We start from the raw sequence: 15,380 nt of genomic DNA, 5'->3' as shown, positions 1-15,380 counted from the left end.
GATGGTGTGGACGCAAAAAAACGGAAAGAAAAGGATAAATTCATTGGGTTGCCTCCGAACAAGCGCTATTGTTTAACGCCCTTAGCTAGGCATAAAAGCGATAGAATCACGTATCGTCGTCTTTGGTGCTCAAACCATAAGTAGCGTGATCACTTATCATCTTAAGGTTTTCATCTTTCTTGCTAGATGATTCACCACTATTTTTGGGAACAAAAACAGACTTGGTGACCTTATTGTGGGCAAAGTTTGGAGTATTCCGCAGAGCGGCAAAAGCGGAACCCAAGTTGGTTATAACATCCTCTAGCTTGCCAATCCTAACGGAATCATGACCTAGTTTTTCGTTAACTGTGGGTTCCTTCTCCTTTAAATTTTTCAAAATGATTCCTAGCTTGGATCCGTACTGAGTGATTTGATTGTGGATCTTTTTATCCAAATTCTCAATAAGCTCGATCGTAGCAACTTTATTTTCAATGACATCCAGCCTACGCATCACATGTTCCAGAGTTAAGGTAGTTCCATTAAACATGAGTGGAGGTGAGCCTACCAAATTTATCACAGCTCCGTGAGAATCAACGGTATGGCTACCCAAGAAATTTCCACCTACGATGGTGTCAAGAATATACCTATTCCAAGGAGAAACACCCACACAAAAACTGCGAAGCAGGACGGTAGTGGATTGCTTATGAGTAGATCTACTCTAAGCGTTGCAAATCCTATACCAAGCGTCCTTTAAGTTTTCTTCCTCAATTTGTTTGAAATTGAGAACTTCGCTCTCAGGAGTATCGTTCGAAGTGGTGGACCTAGCCATGAGGACAGGTAGACTATCCCACACAGACGAACAGAAAGCAAGCGAGAACCCTGGCCGCGGGGTGGGGGCTTGTGGGGCCCCTGCGGACCCCCTGCCTTGGCTCTCAAGTCTCCTGATCTTCTTCCGTTACGGAAAAAATCTTTTCGGGGATTTTATTCCGTTTGGACTTCGTTTCAAATTCTCCTCTGAAAGGGGTCAAAAACATGGAAAAATAGGAACTCACACTTGACACTGAGTTAATAAGTTAGTCCCAAAAAATATATAAAAGGCATGCAAAACATCCAAAGTTTGACAAGATAATAGCATGAAACCATAAAAAATTATAGATACGTTGGAGACGTATCAAAGCACAAGAGCAAGGAGTTCATTGATCTACCACATCTATTACCTTTTGGAGGTTGGTGCCTCCTAGATTGGTTAGGTGTCGCCTGGGAGCCTCCTACTTCGTGTTGTGGAGTTGAACCAAGATGTTTGTAAGGGCAAGGAGATCGCCTACTTCGTGAAGATCTACCGTGAGTAAGGCTAGTCCTTCATGGGCGGATGCCGTGGTGGAATAGACAAGGTCGCTTCTTCGTGGACCCCTTGTGGGTGGAGGCCTCCATGAACTCTTGCAGTCGTTACCCTCCGTGGGTTGAAGTCTCTACTAACATGGATGTACAACAGCGCCACCTATCGAACCATGCCAAAAATCAATGTGTCAACCTCATGTGTTTGATCTCTCTACCTTACTCCTTTACTTTACACTTGCATGTTTTACTTTTGGTTGCTATACTCTTAGAACTGCATGTGTAGGGTGTACTTGACTTGTTATAACTCCCAAAGCTGCCTCTCAACTAAAATTGGGAAAATGCAAAAAAATTATCTTGTCATGTAGTCTAATCACCCCCCTCTAGACATACTTTTGATCCTACATTTTGCAAACTTAGTTTTTCCCTAAAACTTCTCTCTCTCTTCCTCTCTCAGAAATTTCTTGCGTGTGAGTTCTCTCTAAATTCATGGCATATTTTAAGTATAGTTTCTCAAGGTTTTGTTATAGTTCAACTACTTTTTCTATTTTTAAATAACCAGAACCATTTTGTCTAATCATATCTGACCTCTAGAAATTTACAAAGGAACTTATAGATTCCTTTGGCTTCTGACCTCCAGTTTCCTATCCTAGGTAGCCCTAGGTACCCTCAACACATTGCCCCAAAACGTTTCTGGTTTCAAATTTAAAATTTTGAAGGTTTAACCAAAGTTTGGACCAGAATTTATATTTTTCCTAAAAACCTAACTTAACCATTTTCAAAAATCTGAAAATTTGCACATAGTCTCTCGAATCAATGAGAGGCTACCCCATAAATTTTCAGCATCTAACTCATTTTTCTCAAGCCAATTACAATTCATCGAGCAGGTGGTGGGCACTGCTCGAGGTGGGAGCATAGCAACATCAATCTCACCAGTGTCCCGAGCCTATCCACCACGTCGCACGGCCCTTTGGCCAATTGCGCACGTCAGCGGTGAGCGGGCCTGAGGCCGCCAGCTTTGGCAATGGAGCGAGTGACGGCTGCCACGACCGCCAGCAGCCATTGCTACAAAGCCACGCCGCCTGGCACCGACCAAGCGCCCCGCGAGCTCCGCATGCCCGTCCCACACCCATGCGCGCCATGATGCTCGTCACCATGCTCTCGATAGTAGAGAGCACGCCATCTGCCGTCGACGCGCCCGTGACGAGCTGCCCCATTGATAGCGTGCCTCTGTCTGTAATGGCTCGTGTTCAGGAGCAAAATGGATCAGCCGCAGACCATAGCAGATAACCCGGCCACGTGAGCTCCTACAAATCCTTTTGAATCACTGCAATTTGTCGTCGGATTTGGTCCCCCGAGGCACCATCTCTTGCCCGCCTATAAAAAAGGCACCCCGAGTTATTGTATAGCCACCAAACCGACCATACCTCACCACAGACTCGTCGAAACCCTTAGAAGCCTCCTGGAGGGCCTTCTTCCCCGCCTCCGGCGTTCCGATTTTCTTCGGGCCTCGGCAAAATTCTGCCAGGTGGATGCATCCCCGCGGCCCAGTTCTTGCGAGCAAGTTCCTCGAGAACTAGCCCTTCTAATCCGCGCGCGAATTCTGTGAGTGCATGCCTTTTTCTCGAGATCCCGCTCCATCTGAAATGCTGCCCACCGGAGTTTGGACCTGCCATCGACGTGGTGCCCCCCAGCAAATCTCTCCACCTCCATCAGCTGCAGAACCTGCTGGTGAGTGCACCCGCATGCTCCTTCCCTTCTGGTTCGTCGCAGGACGCCATCAACGACATCGCGAGCCTATGCCGCCGGCGAGGTAGATTCAAACCTCAAAGTGGAGGTCCACTGTCAGGATTCTAATCTTTCCGAACTGTTTTTTCTAAAGTGCATTTCTCCAGAGTACTTTTTCCCTTCTCGTTTTCGTACTTTCAATAGAGCGCTTTTCTTGTTTCCAGTCAGCCCCCTGGGATATTTCTGTTTCATCACACATCAGTCCCAGGGTTCATTTTCTTTATAACTTTTAAACTAGAGGGTCTTTTCTAGTGATTCTTTTTGCAAAATCTTTCTCTTGCTGTCTAGTTTATTTTAATATTTATTCAAAAATATTTTGAACCAAGATTTTGGACTGTGGTATTTATGTTAGAATCGACGCGTGTACCGTTGATACCAATGAGGGAAGCACCAAAGTTAACTTCACACAGCTCGATCCCGACTTCGTCGAACCAGGCAAGTTGTTTATGCAATTGATGTGATTGTTTGTTGTTAGTATTGTTAGTGTTTGCTGCATAAGAATACTTGCATATGATGAAATGCATCATAGTAACACCTGCTTATGAGATGAATTATTGCTTAACAAGGTTGATCATCAAGGTGATGATGAGAGGCCTTGGACAACTTAGTCACATTGGACGTGATAGGGTCTGAGCATGCCAGTGGCATGATACCGTGTGGATAAGTTTTATAACTCCAGTGTCGGCATAGATTGAGTCTTGTTAGTATGTCACCTTACTTTCCGTGCTACCACATGTCTTTCCGGAAGGGAATACGGTGTAATATGTCGCAAACCTATTATTAGGTACACACCAAGTAAAGGGTCGGGATGAAGGTCTCCATGGCCCTAGAATAAAGCGAGTCATCCGGTCAGGGAGGACGGGTGTTTCTGGTCCGGGACCAAGAGGGAGGGCACTCCCTTGTAGCGCATGGTAGAAATGTGATCCCATGCTATTCGAGGATGTTGGCCTCCCCATCTAAGAGTTTTTCCCTTGAGAGCATGCGTAACCCGGGTGATGCTGGGCCTCGCTGGGTAAAAATGGGTGTGTGTTGGTTCTGAGTGCTTACTTCTGAAATACCGTACACAGGATTAGTCTTAGTGACTATGGAAACCCGTTGGTTGTGGGTAAAGAGTACATCCTCCATAGAGTCAAAACTATTCGAGTAGCCGTGTCCACGGTCAAGGATGATTGCTTTTCAGGTCAAGTGTCGGTCTAAGTGTCGGTATGTGGAGAATGGGTGTGTTTATGAAAGTGCTAATATTAACATTCGACTATAACATGATGAAACTTGGTTATTTTAAATATCCCAAAGGTTGGTAGTACCACCCAGATATTCATTTATTTCTATGCCCTTACTATGGTGTCGCTAAGACTCCCGACTGAGGCGAGTATTTACTTTTGTGCTCTTTCTATGGTGTCGCTAAGACTCCCGACTGAGGCGAGTATTTAGTTTTATGGCCCTTCTGTGGTGTCGCTAAGACACCCGACTAGGGCGATATTTACTTTTAAGCCCTTTCTATGGTGTCGCTAAGACGCCCGACGGTGGTTATTTGTCTTACTTGTTATCCTTTTGAGGCATCTCTTCACACACCCGATCGGTGCATTTTTATTTTTGTTTGGATATTTCGGGAGGACTACCGCCCGACTTATCAACTATAACTTAACTGCTATTAATTTTTATACCATGATAATTGTGATAATTAACCATGCATATGGAATTGTTGCATTCATCTTATCTTTTGTATAAAATGTCTTGAGAGTACTTTCAAAGTAATCACTGACTTGTTGATGTGGCCAAATATGGATGAAGGAGACCACATGGATGAAGAGTACGATAGCGAGTCCGATGCCTAGAGGAGTCCCAGTCAGTCTTGCGATCTTGGAGTCTGTCATTGTATTATTTTACAGCTTCCGCCACCACAAATAAATAGTGAAGCCTCACTCTGATGCTTGTCATGTGGTAGTACTTAAGCCGTGTCACTTCACTCTGATGTGACATGCCTACCTTTTATGCGAGTAGTAGAGCTACCCCATGACCATTGTGATTTATCCACCCTTATGTTAAGTATGTGTGTGTTGTAATAAGCTGTAGAGCGACCTTCGCTCTACCCTGTTTAATATTAAATACTACTGGTTTTCTGTATCAAGATTGGTCTATCAGTGTGAATGATTTTCTACACTGGTGACATTCATGGCTAATTTCCAATAAGTGTATTTATTTGGAAACCTGGCAACCTTAGTATCAGGGCGAGGCTGATTGCAGGAAACCATTAGGTGTGATAGCTAACAGGTTTAGCTATTTTTTTTATTTATTATTCTACATAGTGTGGAGTTTTTTCTGTTAGTCAACATATATTTATGTTATGACTATCTGGGAAAAAATTTCTACTGTGTAGATGGCTAGCAACGGTTGTCCGTTGCAGGTCTTTGCCAACGAGCCCGCACGATTTTCATGACTCCTCTCATTCATTGCTAGGATCGCGATTGGACCCGATGACTCGCACGGAGTACACGTTCTACTTCCACAATATTAGTGATGCTCTGACTATGCATTAGGCCTCTATGCATTTTATTGGTGCGAGTTGAGACCCACTGCCTTCGCTTCGTCGGGAGAGGCATCCCTACGGAGAGGCACGCTATGCAGATGGCTGCCAGGGAGGCGATTGCCCGTGTTCGGGACAGCATTCGAGTGATGAAGACTCATCCTTATTGCTATCTCCCATGCCACGTGTCATACACTAGTCACTATGCTTTTTCCTACCACACAAGAGAGGATAATGAGGCCATTGGGATGCTCGTGTAGTACCGCATGGCCCCGGAGTCAGCCTTCGATGGCTTAGTGGATGCTCGTATGGAGTCTCACACACGTCCCCCTAAGAGGATTGAGCTTCTCCGTCCCGCGCCACCCTGGTCATGCCCCTCCTCCTTAGCTTCGTGTGCACCATCAACGCAACTAGTTAGCCATCAGCTGCCTACACTTGAGGAGTTCAATAAAGTTATTGCTCCTACTCCCATTAGAGATGCTCCGCGTGCTAGCCCCGTGCGTGCTTTGCCGCCTCGCGCCATCTGCCTAGAGCCTGTGAAGGAGGTAGTCGAGTCTCCAGCACCTTGTCTGGGACTTACCCTAGGCCGACCGATCGAGGTTCCCTCCACCTCCACCTTGGAATGGTGTAGCAGTGCATCGGGACGCTTGTATGATATGTATCGTTATGTGCTCGTAGGATGAAGATAAGTAGTCATGTTGCATCATGTACGATCAGGAGAAGTGCATTACCTAAATAATATGTCACAGATGTGTGAGTAGAGCCCAAGTGATGTATTGTATAATTATGCTCGATGTAAGATACGTACAGCAGTCCTTCTCCGAACACAACAAATGTTTTATGAAAAATATTTGATGTTTCTCTTGGCCGTAAAAGCTTTTATTTCCTATTATACTTGTAATTCTCATTTGGTTTTTGCAATGTCAACCCAGAATTTAGAAATGAATCTTCCCTGGACACGCTCCATGCCAAGACTGTAGGAAGAGAATCATTCTACTGAGACAGGTAACAACTTCACTCAAGGACAGTCAAGTCAAGAAGACAGCGACTCGACATTCTGGCAAGTGTGTTGCCTATATGAGCAAAGCCAACAGGAGCATCTAGAAATGATGAGTCAGCTTATAAGTATGGGAAATCAACATGGAACTCACCAACAACACACGAGATTGACTAAGTTACAAAAGACCCGCCCACCGGTCTCCTCACACGGCGATAAACCGATGGAAGACGATGACAGGTTACGTGATATTGAAAGGAAACTTATTATTGCCTAATGATCCGACTACGATAAGGTGCTATACGAACCTCGTGGTCGAAAATATCCTACGCGTGCATCCAAATGAGAACAACATCACCTGGGTCGTGTTCAAAGAAAGCTTTCGTGGGCGCTATTCCCAATAGTGTCATGAAAATCAATAAAAGGGAGTTCGAGGACCTCAAACAACAGAGTTCCTTTGTAATGGAATATCTGGATCAATTCAACCAACTGTGTCAATATGCTATTGATGATTAAAAAACAAAACAGAAGAAAATGCAAAAAAGTCCTTGATGGACTCGCTCCCGCCTTGAAGTGTCAACTGGTTGTTCACACCTTACCCGATTTCAAAACACTCGTGGACAAAGCCATTATGCTCGAGACCGAACGTCGTAGCCTGGACAACATTCACAAACACCGTAACATAATAACTCAGCGCGAACCTGCAACAATAGGCAGAAGACTAAAAACCCGAAGAGTTCAACGCCCCATGCTCCAACCCCGACCAACAACTCCAGCACCCACTTTTATGCAAGGAACAAGGACTTTACTCCCCGTGCACGCAACAACTGTTTCGCTTGCGGAGAAGCAGGACAGTACACGAGACAGTGCCCAAAGACATGAAATGGTGCGCAAAACCAAACAACCCCAATAACAACTCTACACCAAGACGCAACAATTTCAGACCCAATAATAACCACGACAAAGTTCATGTGAACCATGTGGCCAAGGAGGATGCTATGAACGCGCCAGAGATAGTGCTCGATAAGTTTCCTGTCAACAAAATTCCTGCCATGGTTTTGCTCGATTCTGGAGCTCCCCATTCGTTAATTTCAAAAAAGTTTTCCTTGAAAGTCAATTTTTTGATCCTCCCCTAGGAAAATTCGATGACCATCAAGTCCTCGGGAGTACAGAAAGTTACCAAAAAGTACTGCAAGGATATTACTATTGAAATTAAAAGTTTGTCATTCTGGGCAAACCTAGTTGTGATAGAGAGCAACAATCTCGATGTAATTTGGGAATGGATTTGCTGAACACAAACAAAGGATTTATTGACTGCTTCAACCGGACCGTGAAACTCATCCAACATCAGGGAAAAGGAGTAAAAGTTGCAGCCTTGGAAAGAACCAAACCGACTCAAGCCCAACTAAATAAAATGGATATCTCTGAGTTAAAAGATGTTCGAGTGGTGTGTGAATTTCTGGACGTGTTTCCATAAGAACTACCAGGTATGCCACCAGACTGAGAGATAGAGTTCGTCACTGAACTTGCACCCGGCACAACCCCAATATACAAGAAGCATTATCGTATGGCACCCACCAAATTGGTTGAGTTGAAGAGACAAATAAAGGAACTCTCGGACAAAGGGTACATCTGACCCAACTCCTCACCATGGGGATCGTGAGTAGTATTTGCCAAGAAGAGAGACAAGACACTAAGACTATGCCTCGATTATCGAGCTCTCAATATAGCCATCATCAATAATAAGTATCCTGTGCCCCGAGTAAATGATTTATTCGACCAATTGGCACAAGGAAAGGTTTTCTCAAAGATTGATTTACTGTCGGGGTATCATCAGCTAAAGATACGCTCGGAGGATATTCCCAAAATAGCTCTTACTTCCCGATAGGGACTGGACGAGTTTACAATGATGCCATTCGGACTAACAAATGCCCCAGTATATTTTGTGCATCTGATGAACAAGGTCTTAATGAAGTACATGGACAAGTTTTTCGTGGTATTCATCGATGACATACTGGTCTACTCCAAGACACCCAAAGAGCATGCGCAGCACCTAAGAGTTGTATTAGGTGAGCTGTCTAAGCATTAATTATATGCAAAATTCAGCAAATGTGAATTTTGGATAAAAGAAGTCGGATTTTTGGGCCACGTAATGACCCAACAAGGCATAGTCGTGGACCTCGAGAAGGTAAAAGTCAAAAATGGATGGCAACAGCCAACAAATGTGACACACGTATGGAGTTTCCTTAGAATGGCAGGATACTACCAGAGATTTATTGAGGGTTTCTCCATAATTGTCAAGCCAATGACCCAGTTGTTCAAGAAGAATACGAATTTTAGTGGATTGAGGCATGCAAAAATAGTTTCCAAGAATTGAAGAAGAGGCTGACCACAACACCGGTTTTGATCATTCCCAATGTGCACAAGAATTTTGAAGTATATTGTGACGCTTCAAGAAAAGTCCTCGGATGTGTACTTATGCAAGAAGGTAAAGTCATGGCTTACGCCTCAAGGAAGTTGCGGCGACATGAAGAAAACTATCCCAGTCATGATCTGGAGTTGGCCGCCATAATACACGGACCACAAGAGCCTCAAGTATATTTTCTCCCAGACAGAGATAAATCTAAGTTTGCGCCATTGGTTATAGTTAATCAAGGAGTATGATGTGGGGATACATTATCACCCCTTAAGGCAAACATTGTAGCTGATGCTCTCAGCAGGAACCCAACCCCAGACAGCAGCCCTACGTCAAATCTAAGGTCCGAGTTTATTCAAGAGTTCGCCAAACTCAACATGCTCCTCGTCTCGGAAGGCATTGTTGCACAACTGGAAATACAACCCAGTTTGGACAAACAAATCAAGGAGGCTCAGAACGAGCATCCTAGTATTGAGGGTATAAAGAGGAAGGTGGGCCTGTGCAAGGCCTCCGAATTTAATATTGACGAGCAAGGGATATCATGGTACGACAACCGACTATGTGTACCTGACCAAGATGAATTCAAGGTGAAAATTTTAGAAGAAGCCCACACCGTGCCATACTTGATCAATCTGGGAGGCACGAAAATGTACAAGGATATCCAAACAAAATACTAGTGGCACGGAATGAAGATAGATATTGCATCTTTCATTGCATGCTGCTATTCTTGCGAAGGGATCAAGGCCGAACATCAAAAGTCAGCAGGCCTACTACAACCGATGAACGTACCCGAGTGGAAGTGGGATGAGATTGGCATGGATTTTATTGTCGGATTACCCCCCCCCCCTCTCGACATGGGCATGACCCTATATGGGTAATAACTGAATTACTCACCATGGTGGCCCATTTCATTCCAGTAAAGACCACCTACTCCACCCAGAAGCTGGCCAGGTTATACCTCGCTCGCATCATCTGCTTACACGAGATTCCGAAGACTATTGTATCCGATCGAGGCACTCAGTTTTCCTCAAGATTTTGGGACTACTTACAGCAAACTTTGGGAACACGGTTAGTGTTCAGTACAGCATATCACCCACAAATAGGAGGACAGACCGAACGTGTGAACCAGATTCTGGAGGACATGCTCTGGGCATGTGTACTAACATATGGGATCAATTGGGAGGACAGGCTGCCTTACATCGAGTTTTCTTACAACAATAGCTACGAGACAAGTCTAAAAAATGTCACCTTTTGAAGCCTTGTACGGACGAAGGTGTCGTACACCACTAAATTGGTCACACACCGGAGATAGTCATATCTTCGGCCCACAGATTGTCCAAGAGGTTGAGGACAAAGTAAAACTCATCAGGGACAGACTCAAGACAAATCAAAGCCGTTAGAGGAGCTATTACAATCAAAAGCACCATGACGTCAGCTTTGAACCAAACGATATGTTTACCTCAAAGTATCACCAATGAGGAGTTTACAAAGATTTAAGGTTAAGGGAAAAATAGCACCTCGCTTCATCGGACCATTCTGGATAATCACACGGAGAGGCCAGGTCACCTACCAGCTAGACGTACCCGCTGAACTGTCACACGTGCATGACGTCTTTCACATCTCTCAGCTAAGGAAATGTGTGAGAAATCCAGACCAACAGGTATCACACAACATCATATATGTGCAACCAGATCACACTTACCAGTAACACCTAGTAAGGATACTAGAGGAAGCATAACGGAAGACGCGTCAGAAGGTCACCAAGTTATACAGGGTACAGTGGAGTAGTCACACAGAGGATGAAGCCACTTGGGAAAGAGAAGAGTTTCTGCAGAAGGAGCAACCTCAAAATTTCAATTTGGAATTTTCTGCAAAAGAGAAGAGTTGCTTGAGGAATGGCTGAAATTTCGGGTATGAGATTTTTTTTAAGGGGGTAGGTGTTGTAACATCTTATTTTATTTGCTTTTAAAGTGAATTTACAAAACTTTGACAAAACATCTTCTGGAATCTCCTTGGAAATCCTACCTGAGACAAATTTTTTTGAGTTTTCCTGTCAAAAAATTCTGTTTTGGAAAAGTGTCTTACTTTATTTCCCCCTTGACCAAGATTTTCACTTGAAAATCCATCTCCCCTTCTTTTCAAAATCCATTAATGGTATGGGTGAAATATTTTGCTAACTTAGTTTTTCCCTAAAACTTATCGCTCTTCCTCTCTAAAAAATTTGTTGCTCCTTACTTCTCTCTAATTATAGGGCATCTTTTAAAAATAGTTTCTCAAGGTTTTGAGATAGTTCAACTATCTTTCAAATATCCAAAACCATTTTGTGTAATCACATTTGACCCCTAGAAATTTATAGAGGAACTTATAGACTCCTTTGGCTTCTAACCTATAGAAATTTGCACGCAGTCTCTGGAATCAATGAGAGGCTACCCCATAAATTTTCAGCATCTAACTCATTTTTCTCATGCCAATAGCAATTCATCGAGGAGGTGGTGGGCACTTCTGGAGGTGGGAGCAGAGCAGCATCAATCTCACCAGTGCCAAGCCCTGGCGGCTTGCGCACTGTGCCCCGAGCCTATCCACCGCGCCGCACGGTCCTTTGGCTGGTTGCACGCATCGGTAGTGAGCTGGCCTAAGCCCGCCAGCTCTCGCAACGGCGCTAACAAGAGCTGACGCGGCCGCCAGCAGGCATTGCAGGAAATCGCTGCCCGGCACCGCCCAAGCGCCCTGCAAGCTCCACGTGTCCGTCCCCCACCCATGCTCTCCATGCTCTGGATAGCAGAGAGCATGCCCTCTCGTGCCGACGTGCCTGTGACGAGCCGCCCCATTTATAGCCTGCCTCTGTCCGTAATGGCTCGTGTTGAGGAGCAAAATGAATCAGCCGCAGACCGTAGCATCTAATCCGACCACGTGAGCTCCTGCAAATCCTTCTAGCTTACCGCAATTTGTTGCCGGAGTTGGTCCCCCGCGGCACCCTCTCTCGCCGGCCTATAAAAAGGCACCCTGAGCCAATGTGTAGCCACCAAACGAACCACACCTCACCATAACCTCGCCGAAACCCTCAGAAGGCCTCTGGAGGGCCTTCTTCCCCGCCTCCGGCCGCCCGATTTGCTTCGGTCCTCGGCAAAATTTGCCCATGTGGATGCATCCCAGTGGCCCAGTTCTTGCCAGCAAGATCCTCGAGCAGTATCCCTTCTAACCCGCGCGAGGATTCTCTGAGTGCAGGCCTCTCTATCGAGATCCCGCTGCACCCGAAATGCTGCTCGCCGGAGTTTTGAGCTGTCATCGATGTGGTGGCCGCCGGCGAGTGCCTCCACCTCCATCAGCTGCAGAACCTCCTTGTGAGTGCACCCGCATGCCTCTTCCAGTGTGGTTCGTCGCAGGATGCCGTCGACGGCACTACGAGCTTCATCCGCCGCCGAGGTAGATTCAAACCTGAGAGTGGAGGCCCACTGTCATGATTCGAATCTTTGCGAACCATTTTTCTGAAGTGCATTTTCCAGAGTACGTTTCCGGTTTGGTTACTTTCAACGGAGCGCTTTGCTTCTTTCCAGTCACCCCCGTGGGATATTTCTGTTTTATTACAAATCAGTCCCTGAGTTCATTTTCTTTATAACTTTTAAACTACACGGTCTTTTCTAGTGATTTTTTTGCGAAATCTTTCTATTGTTGTCTAGTTTACTTTCATATATATCCAAAAATATTTTAAGACAAGATTTTGGACTGTGATATTTATGTTAGAACCGACGAGTGTAACATAGATACCGACGAGGGAAGCATCGACGTTAACTTCATCGAGCTCGATCCCAGCTTCGTCGAACTAGGCAAGCTGTCTACGCAATTGATGTGATTGTTTGTTGTTAGTATTGTTAGTGTTTGCTGCATATGAATACTTGCATAAGATAAACTCCATCATAATAACACCTGCTTACGAGATGAATTATTTCTTAACAAGGTTGATCATCAAGGTGATGATGAGAGGCCTTGGACAACTTAGTCACATGTGACGTGATAGGTTGTGGCCTGAGCATGCCAGTGGCATGATACCGTGTGGATAAGTTTTACAACTCTAGTGTCGGCATAGATCGAGTCTTGTCAGTACGTCACCTTACTTTCCGTGCTACCACATGTCTTTCAGAAGGGAATATGGTGTAGTATGTCATAAACCTATTATCAGATACACACCAACTAGAGGGGCCAGGATGAAGGTCTCCATGGCCTTGGCATAAAGCCGATCATCTGGTCAGGAGGCATGGGTGTTTCCGGTGTGGGATTGAGAGGGAGGGCACTCCCTTGTAGCGCACGGTAGAAATGTGATCCAATTCTATTCGAGGGCGTTGGCTTCCCCGTCTTAGAGTTTTTCCCCTGAGAGAGTTACTCGGGTGATGCCGGGCCTCGCTGGGTAAAAATGGGTGTGTGCTGGTTCAGAGTGTTTACTTCTGAAATACCGTACGCGGGATTAGTCTTAGTGACTATGGAAACCCGTTGGTTGTGGGTAAATAGTACACCCTTTGCAGAGTCAAAACTATTCGAGTAGCCATGTCCATGGTCAAGGACGACTCGTTGACACGTCAAGTATCGGTCTAAGTGTCAGTCTGTGGAGAATGGGTTTGTTTATGAAAGTGCTAATGCTGACATTCGACTATGACGATGGAACTAACTTGATGAAACTTCGTTATTTTAAATATCTCGAAGGTTGGTTGTACCACCCGGATATTAATTTACTTTTATGCCATTTCTGTGGTGTCGCTAAGACAGCCGACTGAGGTGAGTATTTACTTTTATGCTCTTTCTATGGTATTGCTAAGACACCCGACTAAGGCGAGCATTTACTTTTATGCCCTTTCTGTGGTGTCTCTAAGACGCCCAACTGAAGCGAGTATGTACTTTTATGCCCCTTGTGTTGCTTCGCTGAGACGCACGACTGAGGCGAGTATTTACTTTTATGCCCTTTCTGTGGTGTCGCTAAGACGCCCGACTGTGGCTTGTTGTTTATTATGCCTTGTATGTGGTGTCACTTGGACGTCCGATGGTGGTTATTTATTTTACTTGTTAACCTTTAGAGGCGTCGCTTCAGACACCCGATTGGTGTATTTTTATTTTTGTTTGGATATTTTGGGAGGACTACCGCCCAACTTACCTACTCTAATTAATTGCTATTATTTTTTTACCATGATAATTGTGATAATTAACCATGCATATGAAATTGTTGCATTCATCTTATCTTTTGTGGAAATTGTCTTGCCAGTACTTTCAAAGTACTCACTGGCTTGTTGATGTGCCAAATATAGGTGAAGGAGACCTCATGGATGAAGAGTATGATAGCGAGTCCAATGCCTAGAGGAGTCCCGGTCAGTCTTGTGATCTTGGAGTCTGCCGTTGTATTATTTCACCACTTCCGCCACCACAAATAAATAGTCAAGCCTCACTCCCATGCTTGCCATGTAGTAGTACTTAAGCCGTGTCACTTCGCTCTGATGTGGCATGCCTACATTTTATGCGAGCAGTAGAGCTACCCATGACCATTGTGATATATCCGCCCTTATATTAAGTATGGGTGCGTTGTAATAAACCATAGAGCGACCTCTGCTCTTCCATGTTTAATATTAAGTACTACTGGTTTTCTATATCAAGATTGGTCTATAAGTGTGAATGATTTTCTACACTGGTGACATTCATGGCTGATTTCCAATAAGTTTATTTATTTGGAAACCGGTCCTGACACCTTAGCACCCTCAGTCTAGCGGTCAAGTTGAGTTGAGTAACCGAGAAATAAAATTATTCTTGCAAAGGACTATTAATAGATCTAGAAAGAACTGGTCTAATAAACTTGATGATGCTTGCTACTTGTGAGTTGCGTTGGGATTTCCCGAAGAGGAGGTATGACGCAGTACAGTAGAGATAAGTATTTCCCTCAGTTATGAAACCAAGGTTATCAATTCAGTAGGATAACGAAGCAACACCATGTAAACAACACGTGCACACAAACAACAAATACTAGCAACCCAACGCCTAGAGGGGTGTTCAATCCCTCAACGGTATTGAGATAGATTAAATTGCATAGGATTTCATAAATAGACTAACTAAAACACAAAATAAAATAAAATTGCAGAAAGGTGTTTTTTGTTATAATATATGATAGTAAATAGACCCGAGGGCCATAGTTTTCACTAGAGGCGTGTCTTGAGAAAAATAGCATACATGGGTAAAGAAATAACTGATGGGCAATTGATAGAAAAGCGAATAATCATGACGATATCAAAGGCAACGATCATGTATATAGGCATCACGTCCACGATTAGTAGATTGACATCTTCCTGCATCTACTACTATTACTCCAC

General features: G+C 44.5%; 1 long non-coding RNA gene across 1 annotated transcript; it reads left to right on the top strand.

Moving 5' to 3' along the window:
* The first annotated feature begins 11,839 nt into the window (after nucleotides 1-11,839).
* LOC123402243 lies at nucleotides 11,840-14,668 on the top strand. The gene is made up of 2 exons (XR_006611248.1): nucleotides 11,840-12,462; nucleotides 14,331-14,668. It is a non-coding gene; the product is annotated as an uncharacterized LOC123402243 (long non-coding RNA).
* The last annotated feature ends 712 nt before the right edge of the window (nucleotides 14,669-15,380 follow it).

The sequence above is a fragment of the Hordeum vulgare genome, chromosome 6H, assembly GCF_904849725.1.
Source record: "Hordeum vulgare subsp. vulgare chromosome 6H, MorexV3_pseudomolecules_assembly, whole genome shotgun sequence".
Lineage (NCBI taxonomy): Eukaryota > Viridiplantae > Streptophyta > Magnoliopsida > Poales > Poaceae > Hordeum > Hordeum vulgare.
This window is presented reverse-complemented; position numbering and strand designations above follow the sequence as displayed.